This window comes from Phaseolus vulgaris, chromosome 10 (genome assembly GCF_051622355.1).
Source record: "Phaseolus vulgaris cultivar YP4 chromosome 10, ASM5162235v1, whole genome shotgun sequence".
Taxonomy (NCBI): Eukaryota; Viridiplantae; Streptophyta; class Magnoliopsida; order Fabales; family Fabaceae; genus Phaseolus; species Phaseolus vulgaris.
The window spans coordinates 20,242,202-20,250,976 of NC_143507.1; the positions used below are offsets into that span (position 1 = coordinate 20,242,202).

General features: G+C 39.4%; 1 long non-coding RNA gene across 4 annotated transcripts; it reads right to left on the reverse strand.

The window, feature by feature from the left end:
• Positions 1 to 1,656: 1,656 nt before the first annotated feature.
• LOC137819476 (uncharacterized) lies at positions 1,657 to 3,966 on the reverse strand. 4 transcript variants are annotated; one of them, XR_016516175.1, is made up of 4 exons: positions 3,630 to 3,949; positions 3,367 to 3,563; positions 2,492 to 2,595; positions 1,657 to 2,026 (listed from the first exon to the last, which is right to left on the reverse strand). It is a non-coding gene; the product is annotated as an uncharacterized LOC137819476 (long non-coding RNA). The 4 variants fall into 4 exon arrangements; XR_016516176.1 differs by having other exon boundaries at positions 3,367 to 3,399; positions 3,475 to 3,949; XR_011082309.1 differs by having other exon boundaries at positions 3,367 to 3,966.
• Positions 3,967 to 8,775: the final 4,809 nt, after the last annotated feature.

Sequence of the window (8,775 nt, forward strand, 5' to 3'; positions counted from 1 at the left end):
TGTTCCAGAATCTTCTTGCACTCCAAGGTGCTCCGCGTTCCAGATTTGCGAAATTTTGCCCTAGTTTCTACAATTTTATTCTGAGTTCATATTACGCTGAAAAGTTCCGAAAACACTTACACAAGAAGTTTTATATGTCGTTTGTGTCCAGTCAAGGAGGAACATCCAAAAAGAAAACACAGGAAAAGATATAAGGAAGGAAAGCCAAGAAGTTTGTTTTCGGAAAAACAAGTTTTCCAGTTTTGTTTGCTCTCAGTCTGGGACTTATTACACCTTATTCCTTATTCCTTGGGTGTTTAGATTTGAAATTTTTACCAGACGTTCCTCATTGTGTGTATTGAGATGTGGCTGAGATTTGAGCCTCAAATTTGTTCCACAAGATTTGTAATGAATATTTTACTCATCATTACTACGACTGACAGGATGGTTCGTTTCTGTGTGAAAGTGTTTAATCATTTTGTAATTGAATACTCGTCCGTTTGAGCTGAAACTTGTTGCGTTTCGTCCCAAATTCTGTTGGGATTCTTCCATAAGATTTCAACAATAAATTCTTTTTGGAAAATGTTCTAGAACTTCTTACACTCCATGGCGCTCCGCTTTCCAAATTTTCGAAAAATCACTACAAAAAAAATCACTTTTAGCGACCACCAAATTTTGTCGCTAAAACAGTATAATCGGTCACTAAACATATCTGCGACCGAAATGACCACCAAATAAAGATGGAAGCGAAAACCCTAGTCGCAAAGCATTTAGCGACCGAATTATAAAGTGGTCGCAAATTTGCGACCGAAATTTTGGTGGTTGAATCGGTCGCAGAAAATTTGGTCACCAAAATTTAGGAACCAAATTTGCGACTACCATTTTCAGTGACTAAATTGGTCGTAGAAAATTTGGTCACCAAAGTCCAGGAACCAAATTAGCGACCACCATTTACGGTAGCTAAATCGGTGGCTGAAATAGAAGGTGATAGATACCACCATTTTCGGTCACTAATAGATTAAAATAATTAATTAAAAAAAAACTTGTGGTGGCTAATTCGGTGACTAAATGCAGATCTATATAGTGACAAATTTCATTTCAGTGGCTAAATATTTTTTAATTATAGGACCGATTTTATTTTATTTCGGTGGCTAAATATTTAAATATATTCGTTCTTCTCCATAAAAGATATTAAAAATTATATTTACTAAAAATTGTTTCCATTTTCTAATAAAATCTAGAAAAAATACTATTTATTTTATCATATAAACTATCATACACTTAATTTCCTTAAAAGGCACGAAATATGGTGCTTGCGTCCTCAGCTCAGCGTCTTAATTGAGTTGCTTCAATTATGAAGCAGATCAAATTTTCTAGCCAATCAACTTAAAATCCAATAAACAATCATCAACTAAAAATTAATGGATTTATCTTTTAAATTAATATATTTTACCAAAGATCAGCAACCAATTTAATAAATATTTTTCAAAACTTGGAAATAGTATAATGTCTAAGAAATTGGTTAAATAAGTTTTACTTCTGAGATTGCTTATAAAAGAAAATAGTAGTTTAAGAATGATATTGCAGGGTTTGTTGAAGAAGAACCTTCTGGGTTTGGTATTAAGGTAATTAGAATTTGAACTAGTTTTGTACATTTAAGTGGGGAGGGGAGGGTAATTGAAAGAGATGAAAGGAGATTAATTATATACATTGATGATTAAGCACTACATTGATTATGATTGAGTGGTGGTGGCTGACTAGTCTTAACCAAATATGGCTGACCAGGGTCCATTTCCACTGGAATTGTTATGTCATTAGCCAATAAATAAGCACTAAAGAGTAGTTGTATAGTGAATTAGCTAAGTTCCTATAGTTACGCACCAAACTTTCTGGGTCCAGTGGCGTTATGGTGACAATGGTTTCTGGCACCTGCAACACTGGTTGTTATGAGGAGCTAGCTTGCTGCTGACTGCACCCAACCATTGTAATTGTGTCTTTTGACTGTTTGAAAGACTCATCAAGACTTCTAAGATGTTGGCCTGTCATCCTGCAAAACAATGTTGTCATGCTTTTCGTAAACACTAACCAAATCGCCATCCATTTTTTTCTTTCCTACACCTATGCTAGGCTAGGGCAGTGGAATATACCAATTAGATTTTTTTTAATATTCCATAAAGATATCTTAATTGAGTTTCTTGTTTTTAAGTGTCTCCATAGTATTATTTTTATCCTGATATAAATATTTTTCAACAAAAGATAAAAAAATTAAATTAAATGGACATAAAAGGGATGTAGAACCATCTAAAAAAAATGTATGTAAGGTTTGGATATATTTAAAAGTGATATATTTAAACATTCAGATTGGATAGGAAAACAGTTTGGGTCTAAAGTATTCAGTAGTAAGGGTGGTTTTGTGTACTTGTTAGCTCCCACACCAGAATTGTGGACTCTAGTATTAAACCACAACACTCAGATTCTCTATATTGCAGATATTAGTTTTGTTATCACGCACTTGGAGGTTGTTCCTGGTTGTGTGGTTCTTGAATCTGGAACTGGTAGCGGATCTTTGACCACCTCACTTGCAAGAGCAGTTATTCCTTCAGGACACGTCAATACCTTTGATTTCCATGAACAAAGGGTCGAATCAGCTAGGTAAGAAATAAGGAAAAAATAGTGTTTTCCATATAGAAATTGACATAATATGATGTTTGGTATTAATATATTTGCATGTTTCTTTCGCCTGCTTCTTCTGGTTTTCTTCTATGGATCTATTTTCCGCTATCATCCAAAATGGTGTGCTAACTTGTAATTAGATCATAGCAATTAAAACATTACTTTAGCCATGGATGAAATTTAAACTCGTTTTATTATCTTTGCACTGTGGTTTTATCATTCTCATGAGTTTTGGGCAAGATATTGATCAGATAGTCTGTAGTTCATAATCGAAGATGCTGTCTTCTAATTCTACTTGATATATCGGTACTCTGCTATGCTCTTAGACCATACAATGATTCCTGTCAGCAGGATCTAGCTTTATAGGATGTCTACCCTGAAACCAATATATAGTTTTGCCCTGTAAATTACTCTCTTCTTTTGCCCTATAAATTAGCCCTACTAATTGAGAAAATATATGGAATATAGAATGGGATAAAGTAAAAAAACAATTCCTACAGCATTGTCATATATTTATTAGTTTACACTAATACAAATTTAGTGTTAGTAATCCAATTTTAAATACAATAAAACCAAGCATATAAAATAGAAACCTATGCTGCAGCTTAAAACTAATGAAGCAGATATTGAAGTAACAATAACATATGTATTCAGCTACTTAAGTTCTACATAGAGAACCTAAAAAAAGACAAAATTATAAGAGAAGGTACCTACCTCAACTTTGGGGCTGTGGAGAAGGACATGGTCCTGCGAGAATCCAACAGAATCTAAAAACTGGGGAAACAGTTTCTTGGAGAAAAGCATGCACAGAGTCAAAAAAACCTCAATAGTTTCTCTAAGTCAGCTACAACTTCAGGGCCCTTCAACTCCACACAACCGCTTCCACCATACACACTCGCAACTGCATCACCCTGCAAGTGTTTCAAGTTTCAAACCCAAAATTGAGTCGACCTATTTGCGCATGAAGGAATTGATACCGAAGGCCAAGTCTGCGATTGGCCATTTCCGAATAGTCTCGGAGTAAGTGAACCTCAGCGTCTCCTACAACGTCACGATCGATTCGAACAGATTCGCTGGCGCCTGAGCTGGCTTCGCCCTCAAGGTCCGCGCTCTCGACCATTCCTCTTCAGCCTTCTTCCTTCGCCTGAATAAGAGGTACAGAGTCACCGTTGTTCCGGCAGCCATCGCCATAGCGCCGGCGGTCATGGAATCGACAGAGCAGAAGAATGTGCACAAAGAGGTTTGGGGGACGAGACGGAAAATGAAGAGATAAATTGGGGTTTGGAAGATGGTTTGAGTGTGTGAAACAGAAACGTAAGAGAAGACAAGAGAGGAAATTATTATTATTATTAGCGACCGAAAGAAAATCGGTGACTAAATAAAAACATATTTGGTGGTTGCTTTGGTGATTGAAATAAACAATTACATTTAGCGACCGAAAAAAAAACGGTAGTTAAAAATAAACATATTCGGTGACTGATTTGGTGACAAAAATAAACAATTACATTTAGCGACCGAAAGAAAATCGGTGGCTACAAAATAAACATATTTGGTGGCTGATTTGGTGGCTAAAATAAGTAATTACATTTAGCGACCAAAATAAAATCGGTGACTAAAAAATAAACATATTTGGTAGCAGATTCGGTGGCTGAAATAAGTAATTACATTTAGCGACCGAAATAAAATCTGTAGCTAAAAAATAAACATTTTTTGTTGCTAATTCGGTCGCAGATATATTTTTCCTAATTTATTTAAAACAGTCACCACTTTAGCGATTTATGGTTTTGTCACTCTCATTTTCCGTTGCTGATTCGGTCGCTAAACTTACGAACATCATTAACAATTCATTCGGTCGCTATTTCGGTTGCAAATTTGATACTGAAGGTATTCAGTGGCTATTTCGATCGCAAATTGCGACCACTCACTTTCGGTCGCTGAATTCAGTGACTAAATTATTATTTTCTTGTAGTGATTTGCCCTAGTTTCTGCAATTTTATTCTGAGTTCATATTGCGCTGAAAAGTTCCGAAAATACTTACACAAGTAGTGTCATATGTCGTTTGTATCCAATCAAGTAGGCACGTCTGTTCTTGCCGGTTGACTTGATTGCCTTGGTACATTACGATGATCACACGCCCAATTATCTCTGCCTTCGTTCGTGCCTTTCTTTTTTCAAACACCTAAAAATGCAAAGACAATGGGCTCCCTAGAGGTCGTTTGCGCTCCGACGCTCAAGTTAGTACTGGGCTAGGAAACACCGAAACTTAACTGTAAAAAGCTCTCTGTGTAAACTGTGTGTGTATTCGTGTAAGTGTTGCGTACCTTATTAGGTTTTTTTACTGCCCTTTATATACTCTAGGATTTCTACTGTTTCTGCTAACCGCAATTAGGGTTACTGAGGGTGTGCCTTAGTGCCGCTATCACCCACTCTTAGGGAAATCTAGCGCAGGGCTCCCTTACTGGAGTGCAACCTCTGAAGGGATGACCACCTGGGTACCAACTTGTGCACCTAATCTCTGGGGCAATACGTTCTGAGAGTGATGGAGATCAAGTAGAACAGGATTTCACTAATGGAGGAAGAGGCCATCCACCCAAGCATTTAAAATTCTTCCTTCTAGTCTTCTCAAAAATAAAGAAGAAATTAAATAAAGAGAGGACCAAGCCTAAAATAAGACTACAAGCATTCAAGAATGGGCTCCAACTAATATCTCTCTTTGTAATTTCTTTTGTATAAATTTGTAAATAAAATAGAAATAGCTTTAGGAAGGTGCCAAGAGGGAAACCAAAAAGACACCTCTTTTGTAAAGTACCTTAGCCACATAGTTTGTAGGAAAAAGCTAGAAGAAGTGATTCTTCTTAATTCCCTCTCTTGATCAACGGCCAGGACTTAATGCCGCTTGTGCTTCTTTGTTTACGTTAGGCTTTCAAAAATGCGCGCTTCGATCACTGTTCCATCACTTTCAGAAATCCCTTGCACGCTTCATTTTCTTCTTCGAACACTCTTGCTTTCTCTCTTGCGAAAAACCAGAACTTTCAACTCTCATCAATCAAAGGTATGATTTTTATCCATTTATCGCCCCTGTTCTATGATTTCGCTGCTTGATAACTGCCTGAGACTGTTTAAATTTCTGCATTTTAGGTTTATCTATGTTTATTCCTCTGTTCCTCTATTTTTCTGGTTTTCTTCGAGTGTGGGGTTTTTTCTGGTTTTACTAAGTTACGCCATCTCCTTCTTCTAAACCTTCATTTTTTTCTTTTCTTTTCTTGCTTTTTTAGCTTTCTTCGAGATGGCTCGAACGAAAACCACTTCCAACCCTCCACCCAACGTAGATTACAGAGCCTTGTACCCCTGGGCCTCTACTGAGCTTCTCGCTGAGACCTCCTCTCAACTCTAGCGAGGACATGAGGAAGCATCGGGAAGGGGAGCCCGACTGCAAGGGACGGGTATTTGGGAGAGAGAGCGACGCATATGTCTCGGTTCGTCCCAGTGCGAAGGGCAAACTCGTGTGCGCCAATGACCGGGCCAACGATGGAGAGCCCTTCTTGATGGAGATAAAAAAGAAGAGGATTTTACTAATGGAGGAATAGGCCATCCAACCAAACATTTAAAGTTCTTCCTTCTACTCTTCTAAAAAATTAAAGAAGAATTAAATAAAGAGAGGATCAAGCCCAAAGCCAACAAGAAGACTACAAGCATTCAAGAATGGGCTCCAATTAATATCTTTCTTTGTAATTTCTTTTGTATAAATTTGTAAAACATATAGGAGTAGTGTTTAGGAAGGTACTAAGAGGCAAACCAAAAAGACACCCCTTTTGTAAGTACCTTAGGCGTTAGTTTTTAGGAAGAAACTAGAAAGTTGTCTTTTCACACTCCTTTAGGCGCTAGAATAGAAGGATTTGGAAGGTGACCTTTCAAAAGCTTCTCTTGTACTTTGTGACCAGCCCTCTCTATTATAAAAGGGGTGCTTAGGTCTTTGAAATAAAAAGATTGATTTTGTGAGTATTGAACCTCTACCAAATTGGTGAGTGATTGAGAGAGACTTGTGTCTTCTTCTCTTCTAGTCTTATCTTGAGTGAATTCTTGGGCTCTCAAGTGGCGGCAACAACACTCATCTTGAAGCCAACCATCCTTCAAGTGGCGTGCACATTCCAAGAGCTTCATCCAAATAAGTCCATTTTCCCTTCATTCCAAATTACCCATTTTTTTTCTACTTGTTTGCTTTCACTTTCAATCGGTGCAATCTCTTCCTTATGATGTTCTCTTTCATTTGCTGCACTTATATTCAATTTTAATCGGTGCAAATTGGTTGTTCTTGTTGTTTTGGTCACGTCCTCCATGGGTATAAATGCTATATGTTGTGTTCTTGAGTTTCTATCCATGGGTTTGTTGTTCAAAATGGGTTTCTATGTGAGTTTGGCTTGATTTTTGTGTTTTGGTGAGTTCTTGAATGTTAAGAACATTGATCCAATTCTTAAAAAGTGCCTAATCATATTTCAACTCTTGTTGAATCCATAACATGTCCATATCATATTTCCATCATGTTATTGGAATCATATCACTTCTTCTTCTTTTACTTAACTGTCTTTAAACGGATCAAACTCCATCTCCCATTCACTGGCTTCGAGAGGGCGTTGCTAACGAAGATCAATGTGGCCCCCACCTAGCTGCATCCCAACAGCTGGGCCTTCATGAGGGCGTTCACTATATTGTGCAACCACTTTGGGCACCCTCCTTCCGTGGACGTCTTCCTTCATTTCTTTGAAGCCAAGAGCCCCAGGAAGAACCTCTGGGTGAGCTTTAGTGGCGTGACAAGGAGAGTCCTCCTCACGCCTATGATGCGGGGTTCGAGGATGCCCTTGCTCAGGTTGCCTGTGTGCATCCTGAGATGGACACCTCACCCTTCGCGACGTCGAATCGTGTCGTAGATGGGCAGGTCGTGCCTAGGGCCCCTCCTTCTTAGTTTGTATTTGGTCCTCTGATGAACAATGTGCACTCTTCTATTTTTAAATGCTTTGCTTGCTTTCAACTGTCTAAACTGTTTAGCTGCTTTAAACCTTTAAACCTTTAACTGCTTGAACTATTTTCTTGATCTTGACCTATTGAATGCTTCGCCTCAATTTTCATTCTTCGTCTTCGATCATTAACTGTTGCGCCTCGCGCTGACACTTCTAACAACGCCTTTTGACGAATGCTTGAATCTTAGGTAGCACACTTACTTGCCCCCGCCCTACCGTATACTCTTCATTAGCCAGCGGGGGTTTGCACACTAACCTGTAACTGACCTCACCCTCAAACACAAAGGTGAGGAAACTTATGGCGGTCGCTCTTCGAACCTGCTTCATAAGGCATGGCAGAAAGAGACCTTCTAACTGACTTCACTCCTACCTTACTGAGCAAGGAGATACTTTATTGATACCGTTTGCGAGCTCTGCTGTCCTCGCCTTGGCGGTCTCGCTCAAGAGGGAGGCGCACTTCGCGCTATCCCACTTCGAGTTTCTTGGCCCAAGGAGAAATTAGTGCCTGCTCCCTTTCTGTCCTCCATGGGTTTGGGGAAAACTCACCTTCTGGACCGCATTGTCTCCATTACGGTGCTCTCACTCGAGAGAGGGGGTGTTCTCCACGAACCATCCTGCCCAGTCTCGAGACTTCTAGCCCAATGAGAGATTGTGTTGTACAAAGTCAAGGGAGGATTTAACTAGCGAACCTTATTTCTTTCCCCTGGTGTTCTCACTTGAAGGGGAGGGAGGCGTTCTCCGCGAACCATCCTGCCCACCCTTGAGACTTCTAACCCATGGGGAAGGTTTTGAACTGACCTCGCCCTTGCTTGAAATCAGGGGAGGATTTAACTGTGAACTGCGCTGTTCAAACTTGGTGTTCTCACTCGAGGGGGAGGTGTTCTCTGCGAACCTACCTCTCCCGCTCTCAAGACTTCTAACCCAAGGGACAACTTATAACTGACTCCATCTCCGCTCAAAGGAGAAAGAGGATTTTTCTGCTGCACCATTTCGTTCAACCTTGGCGTTCTCACTCGAGGGGGAGGCGTTCTCTGCGAACCTACCTTTCCCGCTCCCGAGACCTCTAACGCAAAGGAACGGTTCGTATCTAACGTCATCTTCGCTCAAA